This window comes from Camelus bactrianus, chromosome 3, assembly GCF_048773025.1.
Source record: "Camelus bactrianus isolate YW-2024 breed Bactrian camel chromosome 3, ASM4877302v1, whole genome shotgun sequence".
NCBI lineage: Eukaryota > Metazoa > Chordata > Mammalia > Artiodactyla > Camelidae > Camelus > Camelus bactrianus.
In genome coordinates, this window is record NC_133541.1 from 134,205,495 (window position 1) to 134,218,750 (window position 13,256).

Sequence of the window (13,256 nt, forward strand, 5' to 3'; positions counted from 1 at the left end):
TGAGACACAGGGTGCGGGGATCAGGGTGCCAGGGCGGGAATTGGAACCTCTTTCAGCCCAGCCTGCCTCGCCCTGTAGCCTCAGACACTAACTATGAAGGTGCACACTACGCTGGATCCCCCGCTGGTGGCAGTAGTCATCATTACTGGAGCTCAGATTTCCCCACCCCAACCACAGGGTTAGGGGTGAGGGAGTGAGCTTAGGGTAGGGGTGCACTCAGAGTGAAGGGGATCCCATGGTGAGGGGGTGTAGGTTGAGGAGTGTGGGGCCGCTCAGATTGGAACTGACCTGGCTGAGAGGTGAGGAGTATAGTTTCAGGATTTTGGGGATCCTGTGGTGAGGCATGAGGGTGTAGGGGCCATAGGTTAGGACCAAGCAGGTCGGAGTGTCAGGGCACAGACCTCGGTGTGAGGAGAAGAAGCCCTGTCTTTAAGGTCTGGTGGGAGACTGGGCCTGGCCAGGGGTGGGAGGGTAGTAACAGGGAGGGGAAGGTGAGCAGGGGAAGTGGGGCTGGTAGGGTGTGGCCTGGCCCAGGGCAGTCGTGGTTCTAGTTCAGTGCCAGGACCCAGTCGGTGGCGGGGTGAAGGCTCTGGGGATGGAGACCCGGCGGGACGAGCAGGAGGGGCACCACCTGGCTCCTCCCGGCCCCAGTGGCCAGGTCTGGTAAAGCAGGAGACCCACCCGAGCAGTTTGCGCTGCAGGAGGGAGGAGGAGGAGGGGCGCGCACGCGCTGACGGACAGATGCGCGGACGCCGGAACCCGCCCAGAACGAGTGGAAGCTGGCGGCAGCCGGTTGCTCCTGGACCAGCTCCTGGAAGAGGAACACGGCCTGGGGTCTGGGCCGCCGCTTGCCCTTGGTTTGGCTGCCGCTGCCGGGCAGTTAAGGGGGCGCTGGTGGGGGCGTGCTGCTCGAAGCCGGCGGGTGACGCCTGGGCTGTGCGACTGAGGAGGCGCACAGGGAGGGGTGCGGAGGTGAGGTCACGGCCGCGCGCCCCGTTAGGACCCTGAGGCGGTTCCCAGCCGCCGCTGTGGTTAGTGGTAACCCCGCTATTAGTAGTTCCTGAACCCCGCGTTTTTGCCGCCGCTTATACCCGGGTTTAGGAGAGCAGGTACTGCCCCGGGAGGTGGGAGGGCACCGGACGGCTCCGAAGCATCTCTGACTGGCCCTCAGACCATGACCTGCTCCCGGGAGGCGGGTGCGGTGCGGTCGCGGGGCCTCGGATGCAATGGGGGCTGCCCCATGAGAGCCCCTGGATTTGCTCCCATCTTCCCCGCGGCCTGACCTTGGGGGCGGCCTCTAAATCCCCAGGTTCTTGTGACTCAGGTTACAGGTCAGGCTGCCCCTGGGAGGTGGGCGCAGTGTGATCAGTGTGCTCGGATGGCTGCAGCAACAGCGGGAAATGGTCGCAAACCCCGCGCTTTCACAGGGCAGCCCCAGTCCCGCCATCGCAGCCGCCGCCATTCCCTGACAGCACAGCACCTGCCTTCCAGGAGCAGGCTGGCCTGTAACCTGAGTTCCACAAATCTGGGGCAGCAGAGGCCAATCTCAGGCCATGCGCTGGGGAGTTTGAAGCCAATCCACGGGCTCTCATGTGCAGACCCCTTAACCCGCCACTGCCTTCGACCACACCGCGCCCTCCTTCCAGAAGCAGGCTGACCTGCGGACCGTGCCTGGAGCAGCAAAAGCCGAGCCCTGGACAGGCCGTGGGAGAGAAGGGGGCAAGTCGACCAGCCTGCCAGGTCGCTGCCCATCTCCCTGCCGCTGCCCCAGGTTCGTGGATCACTTGTTTTCAAGTCAGTGGGTTCCTGAGAGGCAGGAGCGGTGCAGTCAGGAGGCGGGGTCTGCGGGGAGGGGTGCTGCCCCAAGGGGATCAGGTGGACTTGCTCCCATCTCCCCCAGGGCCAGATCTATGGACGGCCTCTGCTGCCCCAGGTTCACAGGACGCATGTCATGTCAGTCTGTCCCTGGGAGGAGTGCTCAGTGCCCTCGGGGCAGCCTCAGTGGCTGACAATTATTTTGGAAGTGGGCTCTAGCCCAGCATAACTAACTCTCCTTTCTTCTCTTGCTTCCTCAGTTGGTGGCTGTATAGGCTTTTTCATTATAGGTTATTGCTGGATAATGAACATAGGTTTCTCTGCTATACAGAAGAAACTTTATTTAAAATCTATTTTTATATATAGTGGCTAACATTTGTAAATCTCAAACTCCCAAATATATCCCTTGCCATCCCCTTTCCCTGGTAACCTTAAGATTGTTGACTAAGTCTGCAAGTCTGTTTCTGTTTTGTAGATGAGTTCACAGTGTCTTTTTCTCTATTTTTTTAGATTGCACATATGAGTGATATCATTTGGTATTTTTCTGTTTCTGGCTGCTTTCACTTACAATGACGATCTCTAGCTCCACCCATGTTGCTGCAAATGGTTTTATTTTGTCCTATTCATGGTAGAGTAATATTCCAGTCTATAAATATGCCACAACTTCTTTATCCAGTCATCTGTTGCTACATTTAGCTTGCCTCCATGTCTCGGCTACTGTATACAGTGATGCTATGAATACTGGGGTGCAGGTATCTTATCACATTGGAGTTCTTTCCAGTTATATACCCAGATGTGGGATTTCTGGGTCATAGGGTAAGTATACTTTTAGTTTTTTGAGGGATTTCCATGCTTTCCATAATGACTACAACAAACTGGATTCCCACCAGCAGTGTAAGAGGGTACCCTTCCCTCTACAGCCTCTCTAGCATTTATCATTCATGAACATCTGAGCGATGGCCATTCTGACTGGTGTGAGCTGATATCTCATTGTAGTTTTGATATGAATCTCTCTGTTTGTTAGTGATATCGAGCATTTTTTCATGTGCCTATTGGCCATTTGTGTCTTCATTGGAGAAATGCTTGTTTAGGTCTTCTGCCTATGTTTGGATTGAGTTGTTTGTTTTTTTGTTTTTAAGTTGTATTAGCTGTTTATATATTCTGAAAATTAAGGCTTTTTTGTTAGTCGTATCATTTGCAAATATTTTCTCCCATTCGTAGGTTGTTGTTTCCTTTTGTTTTACTTATGGTTGCCTATGCTGTGAAGAAATTTATGAGTTTAATTACGTCCCTTTTGTTTTTTTCTCTTATTTCCATTGCCTGGGTAGATTGCCCTAGGAGAACGTTGCTAAGATTTATGTCAGATAATGTTTTGCGTATGTTTTCTTTTAGGAGATTTATCATGTCTTGTCCATCTGCATCTTAAGCCTGTACTCTAGATCTGTGCTTCAGTTTTGAATTTTGAGCTTCTTAGAGAACACCTACTCTTAGCTCATATGTCAGATTCAACATGTCTAAAGCTGATTTCATAATCATTTTTCTTGCAGCGTATCCATTTATTCAGTGGCATAATCATTCTTCTAGTCTTGAATACCCAAAGGCTTGGAATGGTCTTTGATTTATATTTCTCTCACCACCCTCCACATATTCTTGGCTTCTGGAACTGTATGTTTTTGGTTTCAAATGTCTATTCTGATTGCTGATACTCTGATGAAGAGCGTTCATCCCTGATACAAGAATTTTTCCTTCTGCTGAATTCTTGGATATTCTCTCCCCTCCTTTCAGTCAACCTTCAGTTTTGACCCCCCAACATCTAGAGTCAAGTCAAAGACTTACCACAACCAGATCTCAGCCAGGTAGTCTCGACCCTTAATCACTTTGGCCTTACCTTATTTGTTCCAATCATTATGTGACTTAGCCTCCTAGGGTAACCTGTGCCTTATTAAAATCCAGGAGTCACCAGTCTTTTCCTATCCAGTCCTCAGTTAAAACAGCTTAGAATTGCCCTGAGAACTAGTTGGAGCCCCATCCCCTTCAATGATTCTTCCCTATTTACTCCAAATACTTCTAGCTCCTCTTTGTATTTCTGCACTGTTCATGATCGGTAGCCTGTAATCTAGTCTTTGAGTACTGACTTGGTACCATTGCCGGTTGGTTTCCAATGTGTCTCCTCACTTAGCTGGTAACTGGAGAAGACTCCCTTGTTCAGCCTCCTTTATACCCGCACCCTGCTTAGCATCGGGCAATAGCAGGCATCCAGGCAGTGCTAACCTACTTTATTCGCAGGGGTGGTGGTTTGGAGTATAGCTAATAACTATTAATTCAGTGTTGCAATTAAAAAAGAAAGCCAAGAAAATCCATAAAACTTTATCTCCATGTTCAGTTTAGCGCTTTACCTCAACAGTTTTCTTAACTCTATGTTTACATTCACATAGTGTTCAGTGCTTTTACAGTTCCCTGAGGCAAGCAGGTGAGTTGTCATTATGTTTGACTTTCACGTTACATTTCATATTGGATATATTTGTGCAATGACAAAACCTTCTTTTATAAGTAAACAGCTGGAAGCCCAGAGAGACTAACAGCCTAACCCAGGGTCACCTGTTTAGTGTTTGGCACAGGCCAGGACCGCGGTTCACATCTTCCAGCTGCTCCTCTTCCAGTGCCTTTTCATTCCAGTGCTGGGAAATGTAGCCCCATCAGCCAAACGGCCAAGTCTCATTGCTGCCCCTTTACCTGCCAGTGATGGCAGTGCTACAAAACGTGGCAAAGGAAAGGTCAGAAATAGGAGTGATAAAAGACATGGAAGTGCTGGAAATGGATCCTCAGCCTCTTCCTCCCTATTTGAGCACCTCACAAGTGTCCCTCTCTGACACTGCTGTTCATTGATTATAACACAGTCTTTAAAATCAGACTGATCTTTTGTAGGACATGCTTTTATCCTGGTCCCTTTCCTGCTAGTAGTCACCGTCATAGGCAGAATGTGCCTGACTGTGCTCTGTTTGTCACTTAGGTGGGAGGGGAAGTGGGAGACGAAGCGTGTTGAACTGAAGCCGAGATTTTTACAGCTCTGTTGTTCTAGGACCAGAGCAGTTCCACTCCTGCTTTCATCACCTCTCCACTTCTGAGTCCCAGCCACCCACTCCTGCCTGCTTCCCCACATGCCACGTCCTGGGGGAGGAGAGTGTGGTTGGCAATGCCCCCTCCACCCTCCGCCTTCCGCCCTGGAAGGTGCAGGAGTCTGCTTCAACTTTTGAGCTGTTTTGGTAGTTGGGCTTTTCCAGCCTTTCTAGGCATCTGCTTTCCAGCTCTGGGAAATTGGAGGTGTAATTTAACCATACAAGTTCTATACTAATGTATTCAGTGGCATTAATGTGATGTTGTCTTTAAGGTGTTCTGGGACTGGATAGTAGGTTTTTAACACAGGATGCTTCACATCCAATTCTAAAGGCCTACAGGATGCAGGTGTAATTCAAGTTCTTACATGGCTGTAAGGCAGACATGGACATTATTTTATAATATGACCATATGTTCATAGATTACGGTTAGTCCGCCGGCTCTGTATCTAATAAAAGTTTAAATTCCAAACGCTTGAAGAAAATTTGCGGACCATGTCTTTTTGCCTGTAACTAGTTGCAAAAACTGAAATCAAGACTCTACCACAAGCCAGTGTTTCCCAGTAGAGAAACCCTCTACTTTTACAACCTCTAAGTAATTCAGTGGTTCTTTGGTTGAGATGAGGGATGCCAGAGTATTTTGTTGGGACACTAGAGTGGCATGACAAGTATTCTGGGACTGGTTACAGTTGAATCTCTGCTTCCTATATCCTGGACTGATTACAGAGTCAATGTTAGTGCGTTAACCAGCTTCTGAATGCAAGGGTAGCTAGGAAGACAACAGAGAAAATAGAAGGATATAAAGTAATGGAGAGACTTCAAAGCAGTACAAATGTTGACTTTGACATCACCAGCTGCTGACGTGAACTTGGCAGGAATTTGTGAGAAATGGTGGGTGTCACTGCAAGAAGGAGAGTCCTGCAGCTTTTGGGGTGAACAGGCAAAGGGGAGAGCTGATATGGTGACCAGTCGGGGGCTGATAATTTGTGTCCTGAATGTGAAAATATCTGGTCTCCTGTTCAATTTTGCAGCCACAACTTCACGTGACTCAGGGCATTATTTCCACCAGATACCATAAAAACATAAACAACCTCTGTTTCCCAAAGTGTTTGTTCTCGATCTGAGATGATTGTCCTGTGGTGGGAGGTAAGTGGGCGGTGGGTCCTATTACATCACTCCCTTTCACTAAAAGTCTACCTCACTGCTTTTCACCCTACTGCTAGGGGTGCTGCCATTCTGTTACACCTAGACCTATAAGACAGGCTTACCTGAATCCTCACCTGAAGAGGGATAGTTATGTGCAGTTTTAAATAATTGCTTCGGTCATGTGGTCCTTTGTTCCCTCCATTGGAAATCACTATTCCAGAGCAAATAGTATGAATCTATATAAACTATATTGTTTGTAAGATGTCTTCAGAAGTTTTGCAGTAGGTTTAAATATTTGCTTGGTGATGGCCTCTTGATTGTTTGAAGGAGGCAACCCTCACTAGGGGCTTTGTTGGCTCCCTTAGATTTCCCTTACTGGCAGTAGAGTGTTCGTAGGCAGAGTTAGAAAGTTAACTGGGCTGAGAAGCCGAATTTGCCAGCAGCTGGGAATTGGTAGAAGAGTCAGTTATGGAAGGAAGGCTTTAGGATTATCTGGTAGCAGAGTTGTGGGATCCAAGCCCTGGGAAACCTCAGCTTTTGTAGAGTATGTTCTGTAACAATAGGCTATTGGATAATTTTAACACTTGTTATGGGATGTAGAGTTGGGGAAAGACTTAAAAGTGAAAGAACCTTAAAAAAGAATCTCCAAATATTTTAAAGAAAACAGTACTCAGAATGAGAGCTTTCCTGGAAAAGACTAGTTCTTCACTTCACAGGGGAAGCAGGGAGAAAGTGTAACTGCACTTACGGTAACTTAAAAGGTAAACCTTACCCTCCCACTTAGCTGTTTCCTGGTGTAAGTTCATATTCCACATCTGTAGTTTTAGACATGATGTGTCAATTTCTGGTACTCCATTCTGCTTCTGAGTGAGAGACTGACGCAAAGTCACATAGCAATTGAAAAATTGCACAAAAGTCTTTATTGGTAAAAATGTAGATATGTGGCAGAGTGCTGCATTTGCAAATGACTTTCAGTACAGAGAACACTTAAAAGAATGCGGTGTTATTTCTTTTTTTATTCCTTTAAGCCTTTGAATAGAAGGTTTTCTTTGCAGAGTTTCTGGAGTACATCAGAACAAGCAGGAACTAAAAATAGCTTTAAGAAAGCACCAGTATAGATGTTGTTTATAGTATGGTATCTGTCTTAAAGTTAACTCTTTAAAGCAGGAAGTTGTAACTCTCAATTTCTTAAGCAAATAAAAAACATTCTTGACTCTTAATGACATACTTTTTGGGGTGAAGCCGCTTTTGCTTCCATTCTGAGCATTGAAAGGCCTTCAAGGATAATTCTACCAGTCCTCAATATTTTATTTTCCTTCTGTTGTGAACTTGTTATTAAACTTGAAGGAGATATAAATATCATTAACTTGCTACATATGTAGATATTTAGCGTTACATAGTCAGAAAGTTTGTGTACATCACACGTATCTACATAATTCCCCAGGTTCCAACTGTGTTCCTGATAAAAGAATGGTGTGAAATGGCATTATGGGGATATGTCTTACAGCACACAGTGTTTCCCCTGTTCCCTCTACCAGATCTGGATGTTCTTTCATCTTTCGGCTTCTAGAATTTCTACCTCTTTTTCTTAAGACAGGTGTAACTCATCCCCCTGCTCACACAAATATGCGTACACACACACACACACACACACACACAATGTGCCGTAGGGAGTAGCGTGCACCATCCCATTATCTGACACCAGCTCTGATCCCACACACTGGAGGCAGTGTCTTGCACGAATTCATTTGTAAGTTCCTTTTTAAAACTCGAGTGGTCGGGAAATAGGACTGATATCCTCACCTAGTAGGCAAGCCCTCAAGGATAAATTCTATGGTTAATGCCAGGGTATCTTAATGTTTGAGTACCTGGGTTTCATGTCTTCCTGTACCACCTGTGTGACCCATGATTCCCACAGTTCTGTCTCCCGTTAGACTTTTTCTCTCAAACTCTGGACTCTTATAATATTCTGCTGATTTGGCATCTTCACTTGGAACTCTGATATCTTAAAACCAACATGTGTATAAACTGAGCTCTTGGTCCTCCTACCCCCCAAACTGGTTCTTTATGCAGCCTCCCCCATTCAGTTAGTGGAAACTTAATCCTTCCAGCTGCTTGGGTCAAAAATCTTGGAGTTATTCTGACTTTCACTGACATACCACATGAATTCTGTCAAGAGATCTGGTTTGACACTGCCTTTAAAATATATCCAGAGCCCAGCCACTTCTCACCATGGCTCCTGCTTCCACTGCTGCTTCCCTGCCCTGAGCCACTGTCCTCTCCTCCTGCATAGCCCTTCTCAGTAGCTTCCCACCTTTCATCTCTGACCCGTTTGCACTATTCTCACCCCGCAGTCAAGTGAGCCTTGAAAACTTAAGTTAGATTGTGTCGTCCTTCTGCAGTGCCTCCCCATTTCACTCCGGGTAAAAGCCACAGTCCTTACAATGTCCTCCAAGGCCATACAGGATCTGCACTGACCCTTCTCCGCAGCTCCAGCCGTGCCCCCATTCTGGAACATGCGAGGTCACGCTGGCCTTGGTGATGGTTATTCCGTCCTCCTGGGTCTTCTCACCTCCTAGTCTTAATTCTAACCTCAGTTCACAGTGTGCCCTGCTCTGGTATTTAATACAACATCACCCTCATCCTATACCCTCAACTCTCTTTACTTTGCCCTTTTTACTTTTTTCCATGGTTCCTCTTTCCTAGCATGCCACCTCCTCTGCTGCTCTGTTGTGTGTATTGTCATCTCCACCCCCCACCCCAGCTAGACTCCAACCAAGCTCCATGAGGACAGGACTTTTGTTTTGTTTATTGATCTATTTCAAGTGCCTAGAGTAGTCCTGGGTACATTGAAGGCCGTCAAAAATTATTTGCTGAATAAATTAAAAGGCTATTTTAAAAATGAATCATCCTTTCATTAACAGGTGAGGAAAGGAAGCTGCATGAAGGAAAATGGTGCAGTAAATAATGATATTTGCCTGTTGTACTATGTATGATATATATATATGTGTTTTAGTCTTAATTTGGTATCTCTGTTTCTTAATTTAATAGCTGTATTAAGGTGTAATTTACAGGCCATACAATTCACATATTATAATTGTACAAGTCAGCCATTTTAACTATTTCTAGAGTTGTGCAACTGTGTCCTCATAAAGTCCCCTTGTGTCCATCCATATGCAGTTCGCCCTCCCCTCAGTGGCACCCTGATTTTATTTGTTTTTGTTTTTTTGGCAATCACATCTGAAAAGAATAAATTACACAGCAGTACTAATATAGCTTTGCACTTTTAGAAATGACACACTTAAATATGAAATCAGGAGTCATTGCTGAATGTAGGCAGCAATATCAGACATCGGTGAGAAGAATGGACTTGAGTGTCAGACTGGCTGCGATATTACCCAGCTCCAACATTTACCAAGTTACCCAAATTATTTTCTGTCTCAAGCTCTATGTCTGTTATATGGGTGTAATAATAGCAGCTTACAGAGTTGTGAGGATTAAGCAAACAGGGAAACAAAATTTAGTATTGTGGCCAGCTTATGTTATTACCTAAGAAATAGCCTTGCAGGTAGAGAGCAAAATTCAAATCAGTTTCTAAAGTATGTGTAAAATATGATCCAGTTCCTGCCTGGTTTGTAAACACGTATGCCTACTGCAGAATGTAAAAGCAGGCTAATTTCCAACAGAAAAGATCATTTCTCAGCATTTCTTTCAAAGGTAGTTGCAAAATAATTTTTACTAAACTTTCTGTGCCCATCTCTGACAGAGCTTTGACACCAGGGAGGTAATTATCTACATTTTTGTTAAAATGATGCTGACCATCAGGAAGTGTTCCGAATTATATTTTAGCCTTTATGTTGGGAAATATTGTGAAACTTCTTCTAAATTAATGGGGGAGGGGCATTCATTGTAGCTCTTGTAGCCTGATAAGGCTTCTCTAAATTATCTTTTTTTAAATTTTAATTAAAGTAATTAATTAATTTTTTGCAGGGGGTGGTAATTAGGTTTTTATTTATTTTATTTTTATAAGAAGTTCTGGGGATTGAACCCAGGCCCTTGTGCATGCTAAGAATATGATCTTTCACTTGAGCTATACCCCCCTAAATTATCTTTAATAAGGTCTTTTTCTCTGTTTTGTTATTTTCTTTTATGTACAGATGCACAAAGCAGGGTCATCAGAAGCCTCTCAATTCCAAAGATGATTATAGTGAAAAACATTGCACAGTGACAGTGAATCCTTGGAATATGAAGAAAGATTGTAAAGTCCTGAATGAATTAAGAAGGAATTGTTACATTAACTTACATGTAACCATGGCTCTCTTACCTTTATTTTTCACTTTATAATGAAGATATTCCTCACCCGTCAAGGTTGCTTTGTTAGATATAGGGAATATCTAAAGCCTTTTCTGGAAGTTTTTTAAATAAATAAGAGCAGGTAATTTATCAGAAGTGTGAATGGTGTAATCTGCTCTGTCTAGTATGGTAGCCACCAGCCACATGTGACTATTGTGAATTGAGATGTTCTATAAGTGGGAAATACATAATAGATTTTCAAGACTTCGTACAACAATAATAATGTAAAATATTTATTAAAAGTTTTCAAAGTGCTAATCACACTTTTGAAATGATAGTATATTGGATATTTTGGATAAATATAATTATTCCTGGAATTAAGTACACTTCTTCCTTTTTATTGTCTAAATGGGATTACTGGAAAATTGTGACTTGCACTATGTTTCTATTGACAGTGCTGGCTTCTAACTTATTGCAAATAATATGAAAAAAACTTTGATTAAGTATTTTATAATTGATTAGTTGATTTCCATCATATTATTTTCAGGTGTACAACACAGAGGCTCAACATCTTTATATATTATATTCCATTTAATGTCACCATAAAATAATGGCTATATTTCCCTGTGCTGTATGATACAGCCCTATAACCTATCCATTTTATACATAGTACTTTTTACATCTCAATCCCTTACCCCCTTCCTGCCTCCCTCTCCTCCTTCTCCCCATTGGTAACCACCAGTCTGTTCTGTGTACCTGTGAGTCTATTTCTGTTTTATTATAGTAATTAATTTGTTTTATTTTTTAGATATACATATAAGTTAATAAATAGAATATTTGTTTTTCTTTCTCTGACATATTTAACTTAGCCTAATACCCTGTAGGTCCATCCATGTTATTGCAAAAGACATTATTTAATTTTTTAATGGCTGAGCAGTATTCCATTGTGTGTGTGTGTTCATGTGTATATATGTGTGTGTATATGCGTGTATATATGTAAATATACATATATATATAATATACCACAACTTCTTTATCCAGTCATCTGCCAGTGAACATTTGGGTTGTTTCAGTGTGTTGGCTATTGTAAATAGTGCTGCTGTGAACACTGGGGTGCATGTGTCTTTTTGAATTATATTTTTCTCCAGACATATACCCATGAATGGGATTGCTGGATCACACGGAAGTATATTTTCAGTTTTTTAAGGAAACTCTATACTGTCCTCCATGGTGGCTGCAACATTTACATTCCCACCAACCGAGTAGGAGGGTTCCTTTTTCTCTTAAAAGGTCAAAAATTCTCTACATTTATATACTTTCCTTACAGTTTAGGACACAATTTGGCAAAAGCCAGATAGAATTTAATAGGAGTAAATACAGTATTTTTTCAAATGTCCATGCATTATGGATAGATATGTTATTGATGAGTTGGTTCCCTATTTTTGTAGATGCAGAAGTTTTTATAGCTTCACAGACATTTCAGTCTTGCAGAAAGAAAAATGTCTTTGCATTTTGCTGAACTTGTCCGGGTGGCTTTATGGAATTTGGTCCAGGCCTGTAGAGGTGAATACACATCCAAACCTGAACCATTTGAATGTCTGCAAGATTTTAAGAGTCTAGAATGTCAGATCTGGACTATAACTCTGGTGAATGACATCAGTGAGTGGACTCAAGAAAACTCCATTTGAGTGCAAAGTCTTTCATAAGCCAAAAAAGCTTTGAAATTGTGGCAAAGCCAGAGACTTTTGTGCACCACATATGGCCACAAACCCATGGGGACAACCACAGGCCTTCTGGAGTGCCAAGGGAATTCCATGTGAGGAGTCCAGCACTCACAGGAATCCAACAAGTCCCTGCCAGCCAGAGCACCTTCATTGCTACTGTGGTATTTTGAGCAAATGTCTTTTCTTCAGGTTCAAATTGGTTTGTTGTTTTTTTTTAATAAAAGAAAATCAAACAACTTCTTGTTCCCTTGGTGAAAGTAAAAGCCTAACATTTTCTGATTTCTTTTGACAGAGAAAACTTGAGCCTATGAATCTAAACTCATCTGTGATGGTCTGCAGCTGGGAGCAAGCAGATCAGTGTCAGTCCCTTTGCAGCCGTTGGCTGGGAGCCTGCATGTTCCCTGGAATGATATTTGAAACATGTCACCCTAGCCGTGCCTTCGCTCTGGACTGGGAGGCGAGTCAGTCAGAATCTGCATTATGGAATGTATGTTTCAGATCCAAAGCTAGGAGATCTTTTTTAATAGCCAGAGAATGTAGTCATAAATATATCTATTAATGTATTTATGCAAGAACAATTTTAAAGTTTTTTTATTATAAAAATTTCCCCCAAAATTGAAAATGAAAGAACATTGGAATTAAAATCCAATGGAATTAAAAACAGTGGAATTAAAAATCATCTGTACCTTAGTTATACATAAAGAATCTTAAAATCCTTCTAAACATTTTTTTGTTCAAATGTAGATATTTTTCCCTTCCAAAAATGAAAATTATTATTTCACATTTTTTTCTTTTTCCTTTTATTATATATTCCATATTAATAAATATAATTCTTTTAAATCCCTTTTAATGGCTGTTTAACATTATATTGAACAGATATGTAAATAGTCCTAGGTTTAAGAAATTTAAAAAATTGTCATTACAATGCCCCTGCAAAGAATTTTTTCGTGTTTCTATTTTTAGTTACTAATTTGGACTAAAAGTTAACAAGTTTACTTTTCTTCATCTAAAACATTGGTTATTTTATGAATGAATTGTAAGGATTTTAAATAACTTTTCAGTAATTTCAACAAAGAAATTAACTTTAAGGCAAAAATGTATGATGTTTTGCAAATCTATTTTCATTATATCTTCACTTTTACCAGTGTCATATCTGTGTGTGTTT

General features: G+C 42.6%; 1 long non-coding RNA gene across 1 annotated transcript; it reads left to right on the forward strand.

Annotated features, from left to right (window-relative positions):
- The first annotated feature begins 761 nt into the window (after window positions 1–761).
- On the forward strand, window positions 762–13,015 carry LOC141575440 (uncharacterized). The gene is made up of 3 exons (XR_012503024.1): window positions 762–972; window positions 10,232–10,509; window positions 12,384–13,015. It is a non-coding gene; the product is annotated as an uncharacterized LOC141575440 (long non-coding RNA).
- Window positions 13,016–13,256: the final 241 nt, after the last annotated feature.